The sequence below is a fragment of the Triticum urartu genome, chromosome 1A, assembly GCF_056163025.1.
Source record: "Triticum urartu cultivar PI428250 chromosome 1A, HENAU_Tu73, whole genome shotgun sequence".
Taxonomy (NCBI): Eukaryota; Viridiplantae; Streptophyta; class Magnoliopsida; order Poales; family Poaceae; genus Triticum; species Triticum urartu.
Genome location: NC_141873.1, coordinates 78,791,143 through 78,803,371, shown reverse-complemented (window position 1 = coordinate 78,803,371; position 12,229 = coordinate 78,791,143). Strand labels below are relative to the sequence as shown.

The window sequence follows — 12,229 nt, the reverse complement described above, 5'->3', positions numbered from 1 at the left end:
ACCTATGGCTGAGGCATAGGGGATGACACTCATCTCTTCTATATCTTCTGCTGTCCAAAAGCTCTATATCATTTCCCATCAAAAGTATGTCATCTACATATAATATGAGAAATGCTACAAAGCTCCCACTCACTTTCTTGTAAACACAGGCTTCTCCATAAGTCTGCATAAACCCAAACGCTTTGATCATCTCATCAAAGCGAATGTTCCAACTCCGAGATGCTTGCACCAACCCATAAATCGAGCGTTGGAGCTTGCACACCTTGTCAGCATTCTTAGGATCGACAAAACCTTCCGGCTGCATCATATACAGTTCTTCCTTAAGATAACCGTTAAGGAATGTCGTTTTGACGTCCATTTTCCATATCTCATAATCATAGTATGCGGCAATTGCTAACATGATTCGGACGGACTTCAGCTTTGCTACGGGAGAGAATGTCTCATCGTAGTCAACCCCTTGAACTTGTTGATAACCCTTAGCGACAAGCCAAGCTTTATAGATGGTCACATTACCATCCGCGTCTGTATTCTTCTTAAAGATCCATTTATTTTCTATGGCTCGCCGATCATCAGGCAAGTCAGTCAAAGTCCATACTTCATTTTCATACATGGATCCTATCTCGGATTTCATGGCTTCCAGCCATTTGTCAGAATCCGGGCCCTCCATCGCTTCTTCATAGTTCGAAGGTTCACCGTTGTCTAACAACATGATTTCCAAGACAGGGTTGCTGTACCACTCTGGTGCGGAACGTGTCCTTGTGGACCTTCGAAGTTCAGTAGGAGCTTGATCAGAAGTATCTTGATCATCATCATTAACTTCCTCTCTAATTGGTGCAGGCACCACAGGAACATTTTCCTGAGTTGCGCCACTTTCCGGTTCAAGAGGCAATACTTCATCAAGTTCTACTTTCCTCCCACTTACTTCTTTCGAGAGAAACTCTTTCTCTAGAAAGGATCCATTCTTGGCAACAAAGATCTTGCCTTCGGATCTGAGGTAGAAGGTATACCCAATAGTTTCTTTAGGGTATCCTATGAAGACGCATTTTTCCAACTTGGGTTCGAGCTTTTCAGGTTGAAGTTTCTTGACATAAGCATCGCATCCCCAAACTTTTAGAAACGACAGCTTAGGCTTCTTCCCAAACCATAATTCATACGGTGTCGTCTCAACGGATTTCGACGGAGCCCTATTTAAAGTGAATGCGGCAGTCTCTAAAGCATAGCCCCAAAATGACAGCGGTAAATCGGTAAGAGACATCATAGATCACACCATATCTAATAGAGTGCGATTACGACGTTCGGACACACCATTACACTGAGGTGTTCCAGGCGGCGTGAGTTGTGAAACTATTCCACATTTTCTTAAGTGTGTACCAAATTTGTGACTCAAGTATTCTCCTCCACGATCTGATCGCAAAAACTTGATTTTTCTGTCACGTTGATTCTCAACCTCACTCTGAAATTCCTTGAACTTTTCAAAGGTTTCAGACTTGTGTTTCATTAAGTAGATATACCCATATCTACTCAAGTCATCAGTGAGGGTGAGAACATAACGATAGCCACCACGAGCCTCAACACTCATTGGACCGCACACATCAGTATGTATGATTTCCAATAGGTTGGTTGCTCGCTCCATTGTTCCTGAGAACGGAGTCTTGGTCATCTTACCCATGAGGCATGGTTCGCACGTGTCAAATGATTCGTAATCAAGAGACTCTAAAAGTCCATCTGTATGGAGCTTCTTCATGCGTTTGACACCTATGTGACCAAGGCGGCAGTGCCACAAGTATGTGGGACTATCATTATCAACCTTACATCTTTTGGCATTCACACTATGAATATGTGTAACATTACGCTCGAGATTCATTAAGAATAAACCATTCACCATAGGAGCATGACCATAAAACATATCTCTCATATAAATAGAACAACCATTATTCTCGGATTTAAATGAGTAGCCATCTCGTATTAAACGAGATCCTGATACAATGTTCATGCTCAAACTTGGCACTAAATAACAATTATTGAGGTTCAAAACTAATCCCGTAGGTAAATGTAGAGGTAGCGTGCCGACGGCGATCACATCGACCTTGGAACCTTTCCCGACGCACATCGTCACCTCGTCCTTCGCCAATCTCCGCTTATTCCGCAGCTCCTGCTTTGAGTTACAAATGTGAGCAACTGCACCGGTATCAAATACCCAGGAGCTACTACGAGTATTGCTAAGGAACACATCAATTACATGTATATCACATATACCTTTCGTTTTGCCGGCCTTCTTGTCCGCTAAGTATTTGGGGCAGTTCCGCTTCCAGTGACCACTTCCCTTGCAATAAAAACACTCAGTCTCGGGCTTGAGTCCATTCTTTGGCTTCTTCCCGGTAGCTTGCTTACCGGGCACGGCAACTCCCTTGCCGTCCTTCTTGAAGTTCTTCTTACCCTTGCCTTTCTTGAACTTAGTGGTTTTATTCACCATCAACACTTGATGGTCCTTTTTGACTTCTACCTCTGTTGATTTCAGCATTGCAAATACTTCAGGAATGGTCTTTTCCATCCCCTGCATATTGAAGTTCATCACAAAGCTCTTGTAGCTTGGTGAAAGCGACTGGAGGATTCTGTCAATGACCGCGTCATCCGGGAGATTAACTCCCAGCTGAGTCAAGCGGTTATGTAACCCAGACATTGTGAGTATGTGCTCACTGACAGAACTATTTTCCTCCATCTTACAGCTGAAGAACTTGTCGGAGACCTCATATCTCTCGACCCGGGCATGAGCTTGGAAAACCATTTTCAGCTCTTCGAACATCTCATATGCTCCATGTCGCTCAAAACGCTTTTGGAGCCCCGGTTCTAAGCTGTAAAGCATGCCGCACTGAACGAGGGAGTAATCATCAGCACGTGCCTGCCAAGCGTTCATAACGTCTTGGTTCTGTGGGACGGGTGTGTCACCTAGCGGTGCTAGTAGGACATAATCTTTCTTGGCAGCTATGAGGATGATCCTCAAGTTCCGGACCCAGTCCGTATAGTTGTTGCCATCGTCTTTCAGCTTGGTTTTCTCTAGGAACGCGTTGAAGTTGAGGACAACGTTGGCCATTTGATCTACAAGACATATTGTAAAGATTTTAGACTAAGTACATGATAATTAAGTTCATCTAATCAAATTATATAATGAACTCCCACTTAGATAGACATCCCTCCAGTCATCTAAGTATAACATGATCCGAGTTGACTAGGTCGTGTCCGATCATCACGTGAGACGGACTAGTCAACATCGGTGAACATCTTCATGTTGATCGTATCTTCTATACGACTCATGCTCGACCTTTCGGTCTTCTATGTTCTGAGGCCATGTCTGTACATGCTAGGCTCGTCAAGTCAACCTAAGTGTATTGCGTGTGTAAATCTGTCTTACACCCATTGTATGTGAACGTTGGAATCTATCACACCCGATCATCACGTGGTGCTTTGAAACAACGAACTGTCGCAACGTTGCACAGTTAGGGGGAACACTTTCTTGAAATTATTATGAGGGATCATCTTATTTACTACCGCCGTTCTAAGTAAACAAGATGCAAAAACATGATAAACATCACATGCAATCAAATAATAATAGTGACATGATATGGCCAATATCACATAGCTCCTTTGATCTCCATCTTGGGGGTCCATGATCATCTTGTCACCGGCATGACACCATGATCTCCATCATCGTGTCTCCATGAAGTTGCTCGCCAACTATTACTTCTACTACTATGGCTAATGCATTTAGCAATAAAGTAAAGTAATTTACATGGCATTTCTCAATGACACGCAGGTCATACAAAAAATAAAGACAACTCCTATGGCTCCTGCCGGTTGTCATACTCATCGACATGCAAGTCGTGATTCCTATTACAAGAACATGATCTCATACATCACATATATATCATTCATCATTCATCACAACTTTGGCCATATCACATCACAAATCACTTGCTGCAAAAACAAGTTAGACGTCCTCTAATTGTTGTTGCAAGTTTTACGTGGCTGCAAAAGGGTTCTAGCAAGAACGTTTTCTTACCTACGTAATAGCCACAACGTGGTTTTTCAACTTATATTTACCCTTCATTAGGACCCTTTTCATCGAATCCGCTCCAACTAAAGTGGGAGAGACAGACACCCGCTAGCCACCTTATGCAACTAGTGCATGTCAGTCGGTGGAACCAGTCTCACGTAAGCGTACGTGTAAGGTCGGTCCGGGCCGCTTCATCCCACAATACCGCTGAAGCAAGATAAGACTAGTAGCGGCAAGAAAGTTGACAACATCTACGCCCACAACAGATTGTGTTCTACTCGTGCAAGGAGAACTACGCATAGACCTAGCTCATGATGCCACTGTTGGGGAACGTTGCAGAAAACAAAAATTTTCCTACGGTATCACCAAGATCCATCTATGAGTTCATATAGCAACGAGTGATTGGATTGCATCTACATACCTTTGTAGATCACGAGCGGAAGCGTTCAAAGAACGGGAATGAGGAAGACGTACTCGACGTGATCCAAATCACCGGAGATCCTAGCGCCGAACGGGCGGCACCTCCGTGTTCAACACACGTACGGTCAGCGTGACGTCTCCTCCTTCTTGATCCAGCAAGGGGGGGAGGAGAGGTTAATGAAGATCCAGCAGCACGACGGCGTGGTGGTGGATGCAGGGCGTCACAGCAGCAGGGCTTCGCCGTATACTGCGAGAGAGACAGAGGTGTAGCAGGGGAGAGGGAGGCGCCAAGACTCAAGGTATGGCTGCCCCCTCCCTCCCCCCCCCCTTATATAGGCTCCCCTAGGGGGGCGCTGGCCCTAGGAGATGGGATCTCCTAGGGGGGGCGCCGGCCAATGGTGGAGTAGCCCCCAAGGCAAGGTGGGGCGCCCCCCCCCCCACCCCTAGGGTTCCAACCCTAGGCGCATGGGGTGGGCCTAGGGGGGCGCACCAGCCCACTATGGGCTGGTTCCCCTCCCCACTTTGGCCCATGGGGCCCTCCGGGATGGGTGGCCCCACCCGGTGGACCCCCGGGACCCTTCCGGTCGTCCCGGTACAATACCGGTGACCCCGAAACTCTCCCGACGGCCGAAACTGCACTTCCTATATATAATTCTTCACCTCCGGACCATTTCGGAACTCCTCGTGACGTCCAAGATCTCATCCGGGACTCCGAACAACTTTTGGGTTACTGCATATTCATATCTCTACAACCCTAGCGTCACCAAACCTTAAGTGTGTAGACCCTACGGGTTCGGGAGACATGTAGACATGACCGAGACGGCTCTCCGATCAATACCAACAGCGGGATCTGGATACCCATGTTGGCTCCCACATGCTCCTCGATGATCTCATCGGATGAACCACGATGTCGAGGATTCAAGCAACCCCGTATACAATTCCCTTTGTCAATCGGTACGTTACTTGCCCGAGATTCGATCGTCGGTATCCCAATACCTCGTTCAATCTCGTTACTGGCAAGTCACTTTACTCGTACCGTAATGCATGATCCCGTGACCTGACACTTGGTCACTTTGAGCTCATTATGATGATGCATTACCGAGTGGGCCCAGAGATACCGCTCGGTCATACGGAGTGATAAATCCCAGTCTTGATCCGTGTCAACCCAACAGACACTTTCGGAGATACCCGTAGTATACCTTTATAGTCACCCAGTTACGTTGTGACGTTTGGTATACCCAGAGCACTCCTACGGTATCTGGGAGTTACACGATCTCATGGTCTAAGGAAAAGATACTTGACATTGGAAAAACTCTAGCAAACGAACTATACGATCTTGTGCTATGTTTAGGATTGGGTCTTGTCCATCACATCATTCTCCTAATGATGTGATCCCATTATCAATGACATCCCCATGTCCATAGTCAGGAAACCATGACTATCTGTTGATCAACGAGCTAGTCGACTAGAGACTTACTAGGGACATGTTGGTGTCTGTGTATTCACACATGTATTACGATTTCCGGATAACACAATTATAGCATGAATAAAAGACAATTATCATGAACAAGGAAATATAATAATAATCCTTTTATTATTGCCTCTAGGGCATATTTCCAACAGGTCGAACTCCCACAAATTGAATGCCCATCATTGACACGGGAGGATCCGGCGGAAGAGCATGACCTGGACCACATTGACGAGCCTGATTTTCTTGCCCATCATGTTTCAGATACATTTCTGGAGTCCGGTCAGCTCCACCGATGAACCCCAGGATAGGCCCTTCTCTTTCCAGGAGGTGAGCCACGTGGGGATTCCAGATCGGAACTTGAGGGCCGCCACCCACTTGGTGTCGCGCGGCTCGGTAATGTAGAACCACCCCGATTGCCACCCCTTTATGGTCTCCACATAGGAGCCTTCGAGCCAGGTGACGTTGGGCATTTTGCCCACCATGGCGCCTCCGCACTCTGCTTGCTGGCCGACCACCACCTTCGGTTTAACATTGAAGGTCTTCAGCCAGAGGCCGAAGTGGGGCTTAATGCGAAGGAAGGCCTCGCACACGACGATAAACGCCGAGATGTTGAGGATGAAATTGGGGGCCAGATCGTGAAAGTCCAGCCCATAGTAGAACATGAGCCCGCAGACAAACGGGTGGAGGGGAAATCCCAGTCCGCGGACGAAGTGGGTAAGAAAAACCACCCTCTCATGGGGTCTTGGACTAGGGACGATCTGCCCCGCATCTGGCAGCCGGTGTGCGATGTCTGCAGCCAGGTATCCGGCTCTCCGTAGATTTGTGATGTTCTCCTCCATAACGGAGGAGACCATCCACTTGCCTCCCGCTCCGGACATGCTCGGAGTGGTTCGAGGGGAAAATGTGAACTTGGGTGCTGGAGCTCGAGTGCGCGAGAATGGACGAGCAGGGAGGAAGAAGGCGTGGGTAAAGAGAGGAATCCTTGTCCCTTTATAAGGGCGGAAGAAACTATACGCCTCCCCACCTGCCTGGTAAACTTGCTTATTCCCCAAGCGTCGTAATTGATGGCACGGTTGGCTTACCCACGCCCATATTGATGAGAATCCTGTGATAAGGGGACATGATCTCTGCTTCGACAAGACGTGCCAATAAAACCGCCTTGCAATATGCGCAGTAGCTGGTTGATAAAAATGGTTCGAATAATAACCAGGCCGCGGTATGATGTCATGCTGCAGAATGTGTCAGCAGATTAGATTTGTGGAAATATTATTCTCTCTACAGGAAGAACCTGCCTTGCAATGCCGAAGACAATATGCGCGCCGGACTCATCGTCATTGAAGCATGGTTCAGGGGCTACTGAGGGAGTCCTGGATTAGGGGGTCCTCGGACGGCCGGACTATATACTTTAGCCGGACTGTTGGACTATGAAGATACAAGATTGAAGACTTCGTCTCATGTCTGGATGGGACTCTCCATGGCGTGGAAGGCAAGCTTGGCAATACGAATATGTAGATCTCCTCCCTTGTAACTGACTCTGTGTAACCCTAGCCCCCTCCAGTGTCTATATAAACCGGAGGGTTTAGTCCGTATGACAACAACAATCATACCATAGGCTAGCTTCTAGGGTTTAGCCTCTACGATCTCGTGTTAGATCAACTCTTGTAATACTCATATCATCAAGATCAATCAAGCAGGAAGTAGGGTATTACCTCCATTGAGAGGGCCCGAACCTGGGTAAAACATCGTGTCCCCAGCCTCCTGTTACCATCCGCCTTAGACGCACAGTTCGGGATCCCCTACCCGAGATCCGCCGGTTTTGATACCGACACACATCACAAGAAGCTTGCAAGCAAAGTGAATAAGGAGTTAGTTACGAGATGATGTATTATGGAATGAGTAAATAGACTTGGCGGTAGCGAGATTGAAACTAGGTATGTAGATACTGACAATCGAATCTCGTGCAAGTAACATATCAACAGACAAAGGGAATTACGTATGTTGTCATAAAGGTACGACCGATAAAGATCTTCGTGGAATATGTAGGAACTAATATGGGCATCCAGGTTCCGCTATTGGTTATTGACCGGAGAGGTCTCTCGGTCATGTCTACATAGTTCTCGAACCCGTAGGTTCCGCACGCTTAACGTTTGTTGACGATATAGTATTGTATGAGTTATGTGATTTGGTGATCGAATGTTGTTCGGAGTCCCGGATGAGATCACGGACATGACGAGGAGCTCCGGAATGGTCCGAAGGTAAAGATTCATATATAGGACGATACTATTTGGACAACAGAAGAGTTTCGAGTGCACTGGGTAGTCATCTAATCACCGGAAAGCGTTTTGGACACCCCCGAGAGGTCTATGTGCCTAATGGGCCAAAGGGGAGGACACACCAGCCCACATAGGGGCTGGCGTGCCCCTCTCCCTGGTCGCCGGTCCTAGGGGAAGGAAAGGGGGAGGGTTCGCCCCTCCTGCCTTTCCCCTCCATGTGAGAAAGAAATGGGGGGGGGCGCCACCTCCCCCTGCCTTCCTCCCGCACACAAACAAGGAAGGGGGCGCGGCTTGGGCAGGAGCCCAAGTGGGATTCGGCCCAACTTGGGGCGCCTCCTGTCTGACTCCCCTCTCCCCCCACCTATATATATGTCGGACGGGGTGCCACACATAACCACGACAATCTCTTAGCCGTGTGCGGCGCCCCTGTCCACAGTTTCATCCCACGGTCATATCTTTGTAGTGCTTAGGCGAAGCCCTGCGAAGATAGCATCACCACCACCGCCACCACGTCGTCGTGCTGTCGAAACTCGTCTACTACTTCGCCCGTCTTGCTGGATCAAGAAGGCGAGGACGTCACAGAGCTGAACGTGCGCTGAACGCGGAGGTGTCATACGTTTGGTACTTGATCCGTTGGATCGCGAAGAAGTTCGACTACATCAACCGCGTTACTTAACGCTTCCGCTTACGGTCTACGAGGGTGCGTAGACATACTCTCCAATCTCGTAGCTATGCATCTCCATGGATAGATCTTGCGTGTGCGTAGAATTTTTTTTATTTTCCATGCAACGTTTCCCAACAGGTGTACCTTGCAAAAGCTATTGGGAGTATCTTGCACCACACAGCCAGAAGGCAGCCTCCGGCACTTCATATTTGCAATGGTGGATGCCATAGCTAGGCCTTGCTCCATCATCAACCCATCAATGGAAACATCCACTACAGCCCATAAACCCTCAACCAACTGTTTGCAGAACCTGAGGAAGGTCACCTTCCTAACAGGGACAAGAGGTGAAAGAACCTGCAACTTTGCCTGCATCTGTTGCAATGATAGACGAAACACTTACATGCTACTACACAAATAAGACGTGCATATGGACACTAGATACTGATCAACACGACACTCACAAGCAGCAATGCACCATCTCTACTTCCTGCAGCTCCAGTAGAGATCTCCTTGATCATCGATAATTCGACGATTATGCACGAGAACAAACGGGACCACCATCTCTGAAGCAAGATTTCAAACAGGCAAGGTATTTCACCTCCTTTCAACTAGGCGCTGCACAAGGTAGTGCAACTCCTTTCACCTAGGCACTGCACAACCAGGGGTGGGGCCCGGTCCGGACCCGGGGATGCCACGCTGGTCAGGAATGTAGCGCATGCCAATCAAGCACTACTCAGTGTAGCAGGTCGGCGCTACACAAAAGGATTAGCTGGGTGAATTTGTTTCGCCTATGGTTTAGTTTGTGAAATAGTTGCGTCTTGAGGTTAGTTTTGTCCATTTTGCCTAATTCTGTTGGGTTGAAGTGCTTTAAAATATTACTTTAGTGTATAAACATATAAGAATGTAAGATGGAGTATGAGAGAGCAATCATTAGTCAGACATATTTATCTACATTAATCTAGACTAACAGACAAGATCAACATGGGTGCGGGCTTATGGTGTCTGGGCATCAAGGAGGCCGATATTTTCAAAATAAACCAAAAACCATATTTAGAAGTTCAATAAATTCCTTGAAAACTTGTACATGTTCACTACGGATCCATAAAAGTTTGTTTGAAAAAAATTGCAATTAGTTTTTGAGTCAATTTTTTTTGTACTTGGTAAGCTCTACAGAAAAAAAATCCAGCCCAACAACAACAAAATCAGCCCATTTGAAAATACAAAATTGTCTTTTTTTTGTACACCACATATGAAAGTAAAATGTTATAAAATTTTGCACATACATAGTATACATGTGTATGTGTGTTTAAAAAAACGATCTTTTCTTGTGTTATAGTAAATGGTGTTTTGAAAACGGCCTCAAGGAGCTCAGGCTCCATTGGCATTTTCCCAGATCGACATGCTTTTTCTTTACAATCATTGAGCCATAAAGAGTTTTATACTCCCCATTAATACATGAACTACCTGCACTGCCAGTAATGCGTACCCTTTTTTGAGCAAAAAGGCCTTCTCTCCAATTTCCATTAGTAAGAGAAATCAGGGCTGGCGACTGCGTACCTACTTCCACTTGCAGAAGCATTTGCGTGCGGCGTGCACTTGCAGAAACTTTTGTGCTCGTGGTTGCATGCTGATCGAGTCGAAATACAGTAGCGACGACCAGAGATCCTCTATAAGATTCAGCATCAGGCGATCACCTCAAAACCACACAGAGCACCTGACCCTCAGGTCCACACGCACGCCGGGTGCAATGATGCTTACCTTCGCCGTGCGCCGGCGAGAGCCAGTCCTCGTCGTCCCGGCCTCACCGACACCCCAGGAAACAAAGCGCCTCTCCGACATCGACAGTAAGGAGTCTCTGCGGGTGCTCATGCCCGGCGTCTTCGTCCACCGCGGCGGCCCGGCGCGCGGCGACGACGACCCGGTGGACGTCATCGCCCGAGCGCTGTCGGAGGCGCTGGTGCACTACTACCCCCTCGCCGGGCGCTTCAGGGAGGTGGAAGGTGGCAAGCTGGTCGTGGACTGCACCGGCCAGGGCGTGCTGTTCGCGGAGGCCGACGCCGACGTGCGGCTGGCCGAGCTCGAGGAGGCTGCCGGTGGTGGCCAGGGGCTGACGCCGCCGTTCCCGTGCATGGATGAGCTCCTCCTCGACGTGGATTGCTCTAGCGGCGGCGTGCTCACCTGGCCGTTGGTGGTGATCCAGGTCACGCGGCTCCTCTGCGGCGGCTTCGTCTTCGGCATGCGCATCAACCACGCCATGTGCGACGCCACGGGAGTCTACCTGTTCATGTCCGCCATCGCCGACCTCGCCCGCGGGCTCCCCGCGCCGGCCGTCGCGCCTTCATGGTCCCGCGGCCTCCTCGACGCGCCGCACAACAAGTACGACGTCACGCCGCCCCTGCCGTTCCCGGCCCACGGAAGCGACGACACCGTCATGCGTTCATTCGTCTTCCGGCTGGCCGACATCGCGGCGCTGAAGAAACGCCTCCACGGTGCACCGGCCGCGTCGACGTTCGAGGTCCTCGCGGCGCTCCTCTGGCGCGCCCGCACGGTGGCGCTCGCGCTCCCTGCGGGCGAGGTCGCGCGGCTCGGCATCATCGCGAGCTTCAGGAGGAACGCCGCCCTGCGGCTCCCCACGGGATACTACGGCAACGCGTGCGTGCCGCTCAGAGCGGCGGCGCCCGCCGACGACATGGGCGGGAGCTCGCTGGGCGACGTGGTGGAGATGATACAGAAGGCTAAGGCAACCGCCGCGCACGTGAGCTCCGCGGCCAACATGCTGGCGCTGCACGAGCCGCCGCCGTTCGACTCGCCCAACATGTTCCTCCTCTCCGACCTCCGGCACGTCGGGTTCCACCGCGTGGACTTCGGGTGGGGCGAGCCGGTGTATGGCGGGCCGTCTCAGGTGCATCTCGGGGGGACGTTCTTCGTGGCCGTCAAGGACGGTGACGGGGAGGACGCCGTGGCCGTGCCGGTCATGCTGCCGTGGACGGCCATGGAGCGGTTCGCGGCAGAGATCGAAACCTCGCTCCAGGCTTGATTACACGCCTGAAAAATAACAAGTCCAGTTTTTTCACAGATCTCATACTGCCTAGTATGTCTGAACTTCACCCACACTCATACCGCTTATATTTGAACTTCGGCCACACTCACACACATACAAATGATTAAAGCTCTGATGATGACAAGAACTGGAAGTTCAGACAACATCCACATGCAAAGGGTGCAACTTATATATCCTGCAACATCTCTGAAGGAAATATCCTAGTTTTTATCTTTATCTTTACCTACTAATAAAGCGGCTATCGCTTCTGGTCGTCCGTCGTTAAAATTACCCTCTACCCACCAATGCC

General features: G+C 49.3%; 1 pseudogene; it reads left to right on the top strand.

Annotated features, from left to right (window-relative positions):
* The first annotated feature begins 10,503 nt into the window (after nt 1-10,503).
* LOC125532885 (benzyl alcohol O-benzoyltransferase pseudogene) lies at nt 10,504-11,952 on the top strand (annotated as a pseudogene).
* Nucleotides 11,953-12,229: the final 277 nt, after the last annotated feature.